This window comes from Taudactylus pleione, unplaced genomic scaffold (assembly GCF_031769625.1).
Source record: "Taudactylus pleione unplaced genomic scaffold, aTauple2 ptg000016l, whole genome shotgun sequence".
Classification (NCBI taxonomy): domain Eukaryota; kingdom Metazoa; phylum Chordata; class Amphibia; order Anura; family Myobatrachidae; genus Taudactylus; species Taudactylus pleione.
The window spans coordinates 24,085,078-24,100,149 of NW_028284418.1; positions in this window are offsets into that span (position 1 = coordinate 24,085,078).

A 15,072-nucleotide genomic window follows, 5' to 3' on the forward strand; every position below is an offset into this window, starting at 1 on the left:
TTATTTTGCAAACAATTTAACAGTATTTACTGTATTATTTTGTAGCCACCAGAATGAGTAGCAGCTACTTAGCATTGGGCTGATATCTCTGTCGGCTGTTCCCCTAGAAGATTGGCCCTGAGGATGAGTAGCAGACTTTTACAGTTGTTTTACAGTTTTTTGTACCTACAGTATTTCATAATTTTATTTCATATGATTGAGAGACCAGAGGGCTCAAACTGCATGTGGTATGAGCTATGCTAGGTTTCGCTATCTCAATCATGCTAAAAAAAATTCCATCTTTCGGAATATTCCGTATTTTGGAATATTTGGATATGGGAGATTCCACCTGTATTACAGAGTGCACATTGGTGGATTTAGTACTTAACATAAAAAATTGTATCACAATGTGTAATATGATGGTTTGTAAAATGACAGTTTTCTGGTTTGAAAACCACAATAAAAATTGCTGACAAATTTACAGTTTCCCTAGAGTGTACTAGGGGTCTGATCCAGAGCGCTCGCTCTAAATCAGGGTGGCATTTTTTTTTGGAAAGCCGGCCTCCTGGACACTCACTAAGCTGTGGGTGACCACTCACAGCTTTTATGAGCAGCCATCGGGCTTGAGGCGACACCCTTGTGGTCCATCACAAGCCCCAGTGAGCTTCCGGCTCTAATAGAGCCAGAAGCTCACTACTGAGGCCGCCCCCAAATGGCAGGCGTTCCTTCGGGAATGCCTCTGTTTGGCCAGCCACCCCCCCCTGCCCGCCTCCAAAACGGGCTGAGCTGTCAATCACAATCGACAGCCACCCCGTTTTGTTGCGAGATCCATAGCGACAGAGTGCCCATCGCTGGCCGGGTCGCGGCGTGTGCATGCGCAGTGGGGGACCATCAACCCGATTGCAAGCGCTGTACGCTCGCGAATGGGTCTGAATCAGGCCATATGTCTCCAAATACTTTATTTGGATCTTAAGGTGGGTACACATTAGATGATAAGTCGCCTGATCTGGAAGATTGGGCTGACCTATCGTCGACATCAGCCAGGGTGTATGCGAGGTTGTTCATCGCATAGACAGATCTGCCATACTTGCTGCTCAATCTGTGATGAATGACCCCATGAATTTGGATGCGGCTGGTGAACAACATATGGTGCAGTTGTTCACCCAATCTGCGGTGTGTACTGACCGCACAATATGTCATCTGATGCATCAAGGGTTGGCTGGATACACTGGTCATCTAATGTTTACTCAGTTTTAAAGAACATCTACCCCATGCCAATATCATTCTCTTCTCAATAAGCTAATATTGAAAGACAGTATGTTTTAAGTGTACAGTAAATGGTTAAACTTACCAATCAGAAATAAAATGAACCTTGTTCTAGTGAATGCCACTTTGTAGCTTCCATAGTTCTACCTAGCTCATAACATTGACAGGAATTTAGTGGGAGATTGATCTCGCTACATTCCTCAGTTTGACCTCTTAAACATTTTGACTGACACCCCTGTGTGCAAAGAACAGTCCCGGCCACTGTCCACAGGCCAGGACAGATTAACCACTCACGTTTAACAATCTCTGTGCAAACAGATTAGGATCCAGTACCAATAGTGTATGTCAAATGAGTCCATGCTTGCATGTTGGAGTATATTTGTGAACAAGATGCAGCCTAACCTATAATGTTCACATTCATACTCTCACTGTGGTTTGCAAACATTATCAACATTCTCAACACACTGCAACATTTGCAAGGACTTGTGACTATGGGATGGCGAGCACTCGTGAAGCTCCCGGAATGTGGTCTGACAGACAACTTGCTGCTGCTAAATGGATTTTTCCCATTTCTGGCTCCAGAGTCTGCTGTCCTACCAAGAAAAACACATATGTGCGGGAACTTGTAAAGGCAAAATATTTTTAAAATGTATCGCAAAGTCTTTCCAAATCCTGTTAGAAGTAACAGAGGTCTTAGTAGATGCATTTTTATTCTACTATGTCATTTGTAGGATTGAAAACAATGTGAAATGTAAATATATTAGGGGTTGCTACAGTATTGGTTTTATGTGTGTTCAACTAAATGTCTACTTTACTACAAAAGTAATTTCATTATAAAATGTCAGATTGTTTTTCGTCCATATATTCTTCAATTTCCATTTAGTATAGTTTAGTAATAGACAGAGATTAGAGAGATTGTGCTGAAATTGCGTTCTGCGACATACTGTAACAGGTCATTCTGCAAAAGTCTTCGATATTCCTGTAATATAATAAGTTTTGCTTTTTCCTCATTAATCCAAAGAATTCTGCTGTATTTCTAAATTCTCATTTTGCAGAAGTTATAGGCTTTGAATAGAGCTAGGTCAAGAGTCAATTAATTCTGCTTTGTGGTGTGATTGAGGTAGGACTGGGAATACTTAGGGCCAAATTTCATATGTGAAACATGAAATATGTTGGTGTGAAATGCAGAATAATAAGATATGTAAATTTTTTAAGAGTATTTGTAAGTTATATATGTATATATGATAATTTTGTGGTAAATATGTTCAAAGTAGAGCCGGAACAATGCTCCCCGGCACCCTGTACTGACCCCATCATCAGCCTGTGAGGGACAATTGAATTGCTCTGTAGTGCGCCATCTAGTGGCCGCCGGTGCATAACACACTTGAATTCTACCCATAGTGGTGAGAAACAGCGTTCGCCTTTTATATATATGATGGTGTCATTTTAGGAAAAGTTCAACCAATGTAATGAAAACATTATAATGCTTGATAATGACACATGTAATAGAGACAGTCACCTTACTCGCAAGATTCAAAGATGGCTTTAAATTTATCCTAAAGTAGTAGCATTCTGGACTTTTTGCACTGTCAAAATATTGGTATAGGGTGCAGGTGCAATGATTGGAGTGTGCGGATAATAAACCATATCTGTTATACTGACTATAAACAAACCATCCTAAGTAAAAACTACAGTAGATATACAAAGATGCAGAAACAGATTTGACCCATTATTTGGCAATGAATACTCACAATTTTATTTTAGTGTAGTACTGTACATGCATCTTACCTGTAGATGTCCCTGCTGCTATTGTTAAACTATAGCAAATAAGCAGTAGCAGAATAAGTAATGCACCTTGTGCTTCAATTAACAAATTATTTTATATTATTTTTAATTTACCTTTTTATTCTCAACAATCTCATGTTTTAGAATGCTTGTAACTGAGCAACAAATATGTACAAGATCCCTGGTTTCAGCTCTTTGGTACAGATCTTCAGAGTCTTTGCATTGCACTGTGTGGAAAGCTGATATTCCATCATCACAAGCTATACTAGGTATGCAGGTGATGTGATCATACACACTTCTGTAATGTGCATGCCTGGTAGATCACACTGCCACAGTATCCAGCAATGTCTGTAAGTCAGGATGGCGAGTGGATCCTCTGCTTTGGACAACACATTCTGGCTTGAATGCATTGCTAATGACAGCACTGTTTTAGGACTAAATCCACTTATATGTTTTTTTTAAGATTTCCAAAGTAAATACCACCCAAAAATATAAAAAAACAAACCACAAAGTGAAAGAAAACATGACTTATCTTTAATTTACATATATATATATATATATACATATATAAAATTATAAATATATATATATATATATATATATATTATATATCAAATGTCCTGACTGACTCATCAACACCCAGCCCAAACCGCTGAACCTAGAAACATGAAAATCGGTGAGTATATTCCTTCCATGATGTAGGTACCCACTAAGCAGGGATTTTTTAATATTCGACTACTAAGGGGGTGAAAAGAGCTAAAATGTTTCCTCCCCCTGTGCAATGTCCTGACTGACTCATCAAGGCTGCAGCACAGTTCTATATTCTAACACCAACTGTCATCCCAAGTTCTACCAAACATCACTGGCAGTTGGTGTGGCACCCCTATTTGAATAGTGAGTGAAGGGAATGAGTTACTACCGAGGTGAGAGAGGAAAATGTGTTACAACAGCAGTGAGAGGGGAATGTGTTACTATAGTGGTGAGGGAGTGGAATGTGCTACTACACAAATAAGGAAAGGGAATGTGGTATTACACAGGTGAGGGACGGGAATGTGGTACTACACAGGTTATGGAGGGGAATATCAAATGTGTTACTGAGGGGAGAGTGAAGGGAATGTGTTACAACATGGAAAAGGGGGGGAATTTGTTACTACAGGGGTGAACTGGTTCAATATGTTACTACAGAGGTGAGGGAGGGAATGTGTTACTACAGAGGTGAGCAGGGGTAATGTGTTACTACAGAGGTTAGGGGAATGTATTACTCCAGAGATGAGGGAGGGGAATAAGTTACTACAGGTGTGAGCGAGAGTAATGTGTTACTACATGTTTGAGTGAGGGATTTTATTTCTACACAGGTGAGGGAGGGGAATGTTGAATGTGTTACAACATGGACGAGGGAGGGAAATGTGTTACTACAGAGGTGAGCAAGGATAATGTCTTGTATATAGCAGTGAGGGAGGGGATGGATGAAGGTAGTGGCATATTTATAATGGGTGCAGGGGCCCACATCGCACACCCTGCACCCATATTTAGTTATACTTACTTCTCCGCAAACTTTGGAGTGCTGCTCCACAGCGCCGAAACAGCGCTGCAGAGCAGCAAAATATCACAGGGAAAATGGCGGCGGTAATTTTCCCGGTGACTTGTGCATGTGCAGAAAAGTTGTCCCCGGTAAAAGGGCATGGGCACCATTTTCTTGGAGACCTGCACATGTGTATTAGCCACTTTATTGTTGTGAAGCAGTTGCATGAAGGAATACCCAGAAAACACTGGTGGGTCATTTATTACAGTAGGTGCAAAACATAAACTTCACGTCCCAAAATCTGCCTTAATTTATTTAAGTGCACCTAGATTTTTGCCATGTCACATAGGTTTACAGAGCAAGATGGTCACAGCAGTTAACACAGGCTGGAAGGAGGAGTTGAATGTAGTCAAACATTCCTAGAAAAGTACAGAGTAGGCAATTTAAGTCATGTTGTAAAGCAGAGCAGATATTTAAAACAGAGCAGATATGTAAAGCAGAGCAGATATAAAAAGCAGAGCAGATATATAAAGCAGAGCAGATATATAAAGCAGAGCAGATATTAAATATTGGGATTTATGTATCAAGCAGTGGAAAAGTTGCCCATAGTGTAATACCCGGCAGAGCCAGGTTTAAGCTCCGTCCCCGTAATTAAGCCCCGCCTTCCGGTGACATCATCTGTCAATCACCAGGAGGACAGGAGGAAGCAGGCTGCAAAGGGGGCGTGGCCTCATGGGGAGAAGGGGGCGTGGCCTCACGGGAGCGCAAAAAGCTTCCTTAGGGAGAAGAAGAAGAAGCTGTGTGGCCATCTTAGGCTGGGGCCGTGGGACAGGAGGAGGGAGGTCCCGCGGTTCCCTGAGGTTCAGGGGAGGGAGCATGGCTGCTGCCATGAGCCACATCTCATATGTACAGGGGAATGCCACTGTAATGCAGTAAGGGGCCCCCTGCGAGAAGCCCCTAGGCTATAAGGGATCTTGAAGTCCCTGGATACAGACAAGGGGGGGAGTCACCCTTCCCCCACCGTCCTGCAAGGGAGCTGCTGTATGAGGAGCAGCACTATTGATAATGAGACTCCCTTATTAGAAGAGGATTGGGGAGTGCTGCAGAGGTAGCAGCTGGAAGCAGAGTGCCTGTTAAAGTGAGGAAGTCACTGCAGAGGATCTCAGGGGAAGTGCTGCCTGATGCCACAGTGGAAGATGAGAGATCTCCTGTGAAGAGACAGCCCATGTGATGAGAGGGTGAGTGTCTGTGATGCATAGTGCTGGATCCCTGGTTGATAGCCCCTGGAGAAGTGCCCCATAGTGAGGGAGGGCTCAGTGCAAAATGGCAGTGTGGCTAGAGGGGAGTCCTGTGGTAGAATCCTATGTAACCATGTGCTGAAGTAGAGAAGCCCAGCAGTGAAAGGGTTAATGGTCTGCATGAAGTTGCCAGCATGTCAGAGGAAAGGTCCCTTGATAGTGGGACTTGTACTAGAGGCAGAGTTCTGGGAAATACCGGACGTTAGTATGCCTGAAGAAAGTGTATGCGGGGTGATGGAAGGAGAGAGGGTCCCTGTGTAATGGGATATGCAGCATGTTAGCAGTTTCTTGTGAGGATAGAGATGAGTGCGATGAACTTCGAATCTGGAGACCCCTGTATGCTGTATGAAGTTTTTGTTGGACTGACATGCGTAGAACTCGTGAGCCCAGCAACACCGGGTATGTGCTACTATTTCACTGCTGTGTCACATGTTTAAGTCTGCGCTGGAGGTGTTCGTTTGGAGTGGAACGTAACTAATCTTCTGTAACCATTAAGCGTAAAATACAGCATTTACCATCTGCTGCAAGAATTGTGCTGGAGGAAGATGTCGAAGTAGAGCTTGTAACCGTTACGCTTACTGTGCTGGAGTATATGGAGGAGTGTAAATAAAGTTTCCTGTTATTGCCTCATGAGATGGTCTGGCGCCCAACATTTCTTTATTGCACTGCACCTGTTGTCCACATGTGTTCCCTCTATCAGGTACTTTGTGCTAAGCACCCAAGTATTCGGGGGCCCTGCTGGTCATGGATGCCATACCCACGCCATAGCCGAAGCAAAGAAGAGTCACCGTGAAGAGGTGAGAGACAGTATTCAGGTACTTCATGTAAGTGTGCCACAGTACCAGTAGGGTTTCACATTAGCACAATCAGCTTTGAAGTAGCATTTATCTAGTACAGTAGAGCTGATTGGTTGCTATGGGCAACTTCTCCACTGGTCCACTTCTCCACACTTTTTACTGCATGATATATAAACTCCATTATTTCATGCTCTCATTACCTCCCGTATTGATTATTGCTATTGCCTTATTATTAGTTTTCCCCTAATAAGACTTTCACAATCTATTTTGAATGCATTGTTTATCTTAATATTATATTCATGCACCAATCACAGCTCCAAACTATTCATCTTCATTATATACTACTATTGTGCTTATATATTTACCAGCACTGTTCTTTTTATCTGCATATGTGACATTTTAACTGCACTTTTTTTGTATCTCACACTCTCCATTCCTACTGTTATTTATCCTCACCCTATTACCCTCATCTACTCCATGTTCCTCCTTATTCAACTCCCGCCATCACTCAGAGGCTATATAATCCTCTCTTCTACCACCTTTTTCCACCTCTTTCCTCCCATCTAGTCTCCTCCACTTCTTCCTTCCCCCCTCTCCCCCCTCTCCCTCCCTTTCACCCCCGTTTCGCTGTTCGGGTATGACAGCTTTTTCGAAGGACCTTTGAAAAAACTGTCATTCCTAAACAGCAAAATGCATCAGCTGATTTGCCTGCCACCTACACAAGTGACTTTCATTATGGATCACTTTTAAAGAAGCCTGGACCAACTTACCGGATATACTAACAAGCATTGCCACCATCTTGGACTTTGGAATTATCTCCATTTCGGGACTGAGCATTACATATACACCGTGAATATCTGAGGACTCCGAACCCTATGCATGGGATACATATCAAACAGTATTATTCCTCTATCGGTGAGAAGCTTGGTAATTATACCCAAAGGACAGTACTATTCTCTCATGGTTGAGATTGAAAAACACTGTTGCTATTGCTTGATTTACACCGGGAGTATCTATAGGAGCAGGCTTCATATATTGTGGATGGGGGTGAGGCACTCAGCTCTTGTTTTCTATTTTATATGTTTTCTGGATTATATTTTCTTATTAAAGTGACAATACATTTGAATTATTCAGTAATTTACTGCATTTGTTTATTTATTTATGCAATATTTATACATTGATTATAGCCCTATCTCTAAATTCCTTGACATCTTTGCTTCATGACAAAACCAGAGTTTTGAGGAATATATTTTAAATAAAATGTATTGTAAAGTTATGTGTGTTTACATTTAGTTTGTACTATTTTGGTATAAAGGGCAGCAGTTTGATACTGGGACTACTGGAGTGCTAAGTTTATAATTCAGGTCATCTCAATCTTGTTGATAAAGAAATGAGAAGAGCCCTAACACTTTTCAAAGTGGTGCTGCACACATATCATTCAGATACCAAGACATTGGACTGGCATACTCATCCCAGCCTCTTCTCATTTTAATAGGCACAAAAGATCTTACCTTATTCTCCAAACAAAACATCAAAGTAAAAAAAAAAGATTATGGAATCTGATGGTCAGACTCTTATTTACAATTCACTATTGCTCCACTGGAGCCTCAGTCATATTTCATTACCACCAACACAGCCATGAACCTATTTGAAGATAACCTGACTACGGGGCTTAGACATGAATACTTAGCCACCTTGTGTCTAGCAGCCAACCCATTTCCCATATATTTATTCTCCTCAAAGTAGCACTATCCTCTCTCTTCATTCTGCAATAATGTTTCAACATAATTTGAAAATTAGAGATGAGCGGTTTGGTTTTGGCTCAGATCTTCCTGCTAAGTTTGAATTTCAGAACAAGGCAAAAGTCATCCTTCATGGACACCAGTGCCGAAATGTTTGTGAAAGATTAGGTTTTGCTTCATTCTGAGATTTGAACTTGGCGGGAAGATCCGAGCCAAAATAGCCACTCTTCTCTAATGAAAATACACTGCTAGGCACAAACAAATTATTTAACAAAACCTCTTTTCAAACCATGTCCAAATGCCCAAGACTCCACACATCCTACCAATTTAATAATAATAATAATAATAATAATAATAATACAGATGCCCTCATGTAAAAAAATAGATGAACTGTGCCTATGTCAGACAAACACTAAGCAGCCATATGCATTGAGTTCAAAGAACTAAAATACAAACAGGATGACCATGAGATCAAGACTGGAAGAAACAGTTTTAGACATAATAAGATCACAGAATCACTGGACCCAAAGAGGTTCTGAGTATTCCTAATTAGACGTTTTAAACAAATCTTTCCAGACTCCACTAACAAAGAACTTGCACACATAACACTAAAGCTTTCCATGGAAAAGCTTCCAGGAATGTATGTATAATAATTACAACAATCCAAAATTGCCTCTTGATGGAATACCAAAGTTCCCAGAAACAATTTTTCCACAATCTGTACCACAGTACATAAAGGAAGGGAAATTCAGGGAGTTAAGTACTCCATAACTAAAAATATCATTAGGGATTCTAAACTGCATGCACTAATGATTTAACGCGTAGAGATGCAGCTTGGCAGTTTTAGTTATAAACATGAACAATGCAGTTTGATGAGGTCCTCACATTCTTCTCTTCCACCTCTTCCTCCCTTTTTACCTGTCCCCTTGATCCTGTCCCCTCTCAATTAGTCAACTCCCTGTCTTCAATGCCTGCTTTCATCTTGCTTACCTCTTCAACCTCTCACCGTCCTCTGGCACCTTCACCCTCCAATATCAATTATGCTTTTATCCCACCAATCCTCAAGAAACCATTTGTTGTGTTAAGCTCTCTCTCCAGATACCATGCAAAAATTCTCCTCCCTATTGCATTTAAAATAGTAATCACCTAATCCACTTACTCTCTGATCCCTTTTTGCTTAATGCTCTGCAATATAGCTTCCATCTCCACTCTACAGAAATTGTCCTTACCACAGTGACCAATGACTGGCTCATGGCCAACCTCTTCTTATTCTTATACTCCTTGATCTCTCTTCTGCTTTTGAGACATGTGACACACCCTCTTCTCCTCAAAACCCTTCACTCCATAGACCTTTGTAATACTGTCCTCTCATGATTCTCCTCCTTTCTTTCTTAATGCTCCTTCAATGTGTCCACTTGTTCCACACACTCTCTTCCACTCTCTCTTTCTGTTAGGGTTCCACAAAGTGCTGTCCTGGCCACTCTGCTATTTTCTCTCTCTGCACCCCTCATCTTGGTGTACTCACATGCTCCTTTGGCCTCCAATACCACTTCTGCACTGACAAAACACAAATCCAGCTCACCTCTTTATGCTTTTTAACTCCACAATTACAACTGCCTCTCTGCCATCTCCACCTGGATATCCCAGCGCTACTGTACCTCAAACTCAAAATGGACAAAACAATGCTCATCATTTCCTCCATCTAGGAGTCAATACCCCTTCCCTAGTCTCCATCAAACTCTACTACCCAGTCCCACTGCTTTGACTTTGCCCTCAACTCCTCCCTTAGCTCAATCCCTGCATATAGTCCCTCACCATAACCTGCCACTTCCTCATTTGAAATATTGTCCAAACTCCATACCCTGTCATAGGATGTTACTAATCCACTACCTCTTCATCTCCCACTTATATTAATGCAACATCTTGCTAGCTGTCCTTCCCCACTACCTGCTCTACCTCTTATAATTCAGTGCACTATAAACCTTATGCCTCATATCTGTGCCTTGTGCCTCATATCCATTTGACCACTGTCCACCCTTTGTTCTATCTCTGTGTGATTATCACATGATTTGTATGATTGTCACATGCTCTGGGTTGTATGATGATACTTGCTCTGAGAACTTACACGCATCCTATCTTGAAGTTCCTGTCACCATCAGCATCACCATGGATATTTACACCAGGACATTGCTGCCAACAAAAGATATACCCCCTAAGATACATGTATTTGGATGCCTTCTAGTATATGTACAGTAGGTTATGTCTCCAGGGAGCATGTTAAACTTGTCTGTACATACTCTGCAAACTCTTGCCCACTCCTGACTTGGTTCTGCAGGCATTAGGGGCCGTAAGTCTCAGATATGCTCAAATCTAAATAAGGGCATATTTAGGTGTCATGTACAGTATGGATATGTGATCATTTATGTATGAGAATTGTACTTATGTAGAATTCTAATTCAGGCCCTATGTTGTCAGTGGCAACCCAATAACCTAAGCTGATGGATCACATGTGTTACTGTGGCACCAAAAAGTCACTAAGCTCATCAATAAAACTATAGCTGTGAAAATGTTGTTTGTTTTTACAGTAGGAACAGTAACTCTTTTAAATGCACTTCTGAAAGGACAGGTATGGACAGACAAAATAGCTTTAAGAAAAGTTTGAAAAGAAAAAAAATAGAGATATTGGAAAATGTATTAACTTATTACATAGGTGAATACCTACACAGTGCAGTCACTTATAATAACCAAACAAATATTTGCTTTCAAATTAACTAACAGCTTTCGAGTTGTATATGCATTTTTGCAGTTTGAAATTGGTATTGATAGCCAATTTTAAATAGGTTATTCTTCCTTTATATACAGTGCTGTTAGTCTATAACACATTGGACCTGATGCTGAGGTGGGTGCAAAGCAAAAAAAGACAAAGGAACTGTGTACCTGGACAAACCATGTAGCAATGCAAGGGGTGCAAATATTTTTTTAATTTTTTTGCATGCAAAGTAATTACTGGTTGCTGTAGCATCCCAAATCTCTATTCTCTCTACACATTTTAAATTGCCCCACCTGCAGTGCAACATGCTTTTGCCAAGGTGCAGAGTGACTTGCTGTTTTCTGCTTTACCCCAGCCCCAGAATCAGGTCCAATGAGTTAATGAACTGGTCCAACCTTAGTCATGCATCACTTCTAAAGTTGCACTTGGCTTTATTGTCAGGAGAGAATGTACAGCCATATTAGCCTGTTGAATAAGGCAAATCAAATAAGCATTGTAAAAAGCAGACGCTAATGAGAAGGTCTCTCTTCCATGTGAAACAGCCCTATTATCCATTAAATTGCAGAATTACTGAATATAAACTCAGCCTTAACTTGTAAAGATTTTTCCCATAAAAACCAACCTGCTGCATTTACTAGCAAATCATACATTTGATGTTGATTGACAATAGATCCTAATTGCTAATATCCTGAGTGACTACTGTATGAAACAAGTTAGCCAAGAGGTCCAGTGATTTGTGGGTTGTAATTTGTATAGTCTCATAATCATGATGAATTTAAGAAAAATTGCAATTGCAACTTGTACAATATAATTTAGGCTATTTGTGCATTGCTGCCAAACTATTCTCAATTTAAGGACAATTTCACTTTTTAAAGTGTGAGTGTGTGTATGTGTGTGCTTGTGTCTGTGTTAAGCCATCCTCTTTCCTGTGTTGTTGGGGGTTGACTTCTCTGGAGAGTGCTTACTTTTCTTTGAGTTGAATTTCCAAAGTATGCAAATAGTTATAACGCAGGACCAAATATGAGAAGACTAGTGGTAAATAATGTAATGTACATCTCTAACCATTTTGTGTGCTACAGTATTTGTTACTATATGTATTCAAATAGTTTACAATCCTGGTTTTTTAAACATGTTGGTACTGTACATTAGAAAAGCCCGGAACACTTTGTTTTCAATTGCTGTACTTGTGTTTAGCAATACTTTCCCAGTGTTAGGGCCTGAGTTGCATTGATGTCCAAAAGCTGACACATCCAGCATGTTTTAGAACTCGGCTTTGCACCATGTATAAGCTTGCATACGCACCTTGACGGAGGCACCATGTGTGGCCAGTTCTCTTAGTCCATCTAATGGGCATTTTTGGGTGTCAACTGGGTATTCACATAGCAAATGCATGCAAGAGATTAGGTTAGAATGGGTTAACGTGCGTTAACTCATGTTATCGGATGTTAACACCCAGTATCCATGGCAAGTTCATAGATTCGGGCGTTGAGTGGCTGTTATCCTCCAATAACAGCATAGTTATCAGGGATTTCTTTTAGAGTCTCATGAGACCTGAAAAGATATCCCCTTTAAGTGGGGCTAATTGAATAGCCCCGAGGGATTAATTAGCCTGCAGAAAATGACCACCGCTAATTGAATCTCACCCATAGTTAGATTCCCAATGCGCTTACATTGTGGTAAATGCAAAAATATAACAAGCTTAAAAACTCTACCACAATGCAATTAAAATCGCAGTTGTAATAGCAGAAGCAAGGGTTCTAGAGTCTGACCTACTATATTTTTGTGTTTTACTAGTACAGTTATAATACCCATTGAGAAAGCAGCATATAGGAGCCCTACATTGGGTTGTGTACATAACAATTTCAATAGCCAATTTGGTTGGATACTCTATTACTGGAGGATGTATACTGCCTTCTTACCTGTCTTCCCCCGATGTGGAACATGATCTCCATACACTAGTATGGGGACCTCCTTATTTCCCATTTCATAAAATTTTGGGAATTTTGAGATGGTGCCCATTCTCGATGCCCTGCTTCTTCCTATGGGAAGGATTCCTGGGTTATGAAAATGTATCCATTTGGATCCCTCCACCAGACATCTGGAGCTTTGTAGGCATGCGTGAACCCCAGTACATGCATGCGCATTAATGCTGTCAAGTCAGACTTGGCAGTGCTAAGTTTAATGGCTACAATTGTAGTGGTGAAAGGGAACATGAGGACAGCTGACTTTCAGATTAACTGTTCCTGCACCAGACCAATGTTGAATTGCCCAGGTGTTTTAGTATCCACCACAGCTACTCTCCGCAAATTGCACACTAAATTAGCATTGCCCAGCAGCAGTGCTTGATGAATAGGCCCCTAAATGTACTATATCCATTAATGTTAATTGCATGATTTCATAAACCTAAAAATAATATCATTAAAAGAAAGTAAAAACATGCAAATGTTGTTCGCTTTATCAGTGAGTGATAGATGGACATGCAACAATAAAAATAATTATGCTTCACTTGCATTGTATATGAGAATGTAACTCTAATAATAGTGAAACAATATATATCTGCATGCCATAAGTGTGCAGATTTATTGTTTCTCAAGGTCTACTTTTTTGATACTTTTTGCTGAGGGGACATTGGGGATGCAGCTCACACACAAAGCCTCAACAGTGTATTACATAATGAACAAACATCTTGTATGCTGCTATGTTACCTTAGAATTGAAAATAGTAGGACGGTAACAAAAAAAATTAAATACTATAACTGCAACATAACTGTAAAGGAGATGGAATTATAGCAGTGTTTATTTTATGTATAGAATGCATTACTGAGAATTGTCCAATATTGAAGAATTAATCAATTTACATGACAAAATATTTTCAAAAGAAGTAAGATTTTAGTAGAGACACACATGATACAGGCAGGGCCGGCAACTGTGGATCCCTAGAATCTTGGGGCTGGGTAAGGCTGTGCCCCCAGTCCCCCCCTGTCGCTGGGCCTGGATACAGGTGTTACTCTGCCTACCAGGGCCGTAACTAGAGTAGTGCAAGCAGTGCCATGGCACAGGGCACCGCAGGGCAGGGTGCGCTGTTTGGGCCTGTCAATTTGCCTATTTCCCAGTATTTCCTTGCTTCCCCTATTTTTTTCCCTGGGCCTTCCCCATGAGGCCATAGCCCTTTTTCAGGTGCTCTTATGTCCCTAATGGGGGGTAGCCACTGCTCTCTTTGGAACAGGGCACCAAAAAGTCTAGGTAAGGCTCTGTTGCCTACAATACAGTAAGTGATGTTTTGTCATGATTGCTTGCTAAACATAAACTAGTATTCTACCATTTGTTATAATGTTTCATTTGAATTTACAAATGATAAATAAATAAAACTAAATTAAACCTGATGCTTGCAGACAATTAAGACATCAATTTTGTGGCTATAGTATGGGATGAGCACAAACAATATATTCTCCACGTACACTTTAGTTCAAATATAAGTTTAAAAATAAACTTATATATGAGATCCTTATAATAATAATTTTGCCCACAATTGTGCAGCCTTGATACACACCAGTTACGCAATGATGACAAATGAGTCACAGTCACTGGAAGTCTTGCAATGAAGATTTGGTCACCTTGGATATGACAGTGTTTAGAAGCTACAGTGCAGAATGGTCATAGGAATTTCAGTGACTAATGCAGAAAAGTCATCAGCTGTTTCCAAAATCAATAAACAGCTACAAAACCACTTGAGATTGTACATTCAGATGTGTGTGGTCCAATGAAAGCAAAGTCTGTGAGTGGATACAGAAACTTTATGATGTTTATAGATGACTTCACAAAAACGACACGTGTACTTCACCAAATAAAAAAAGATACTTGTAGAAAATCAAACAAGTTACAGACTCAAGACCTTGACTTCTGATAATGAAGGA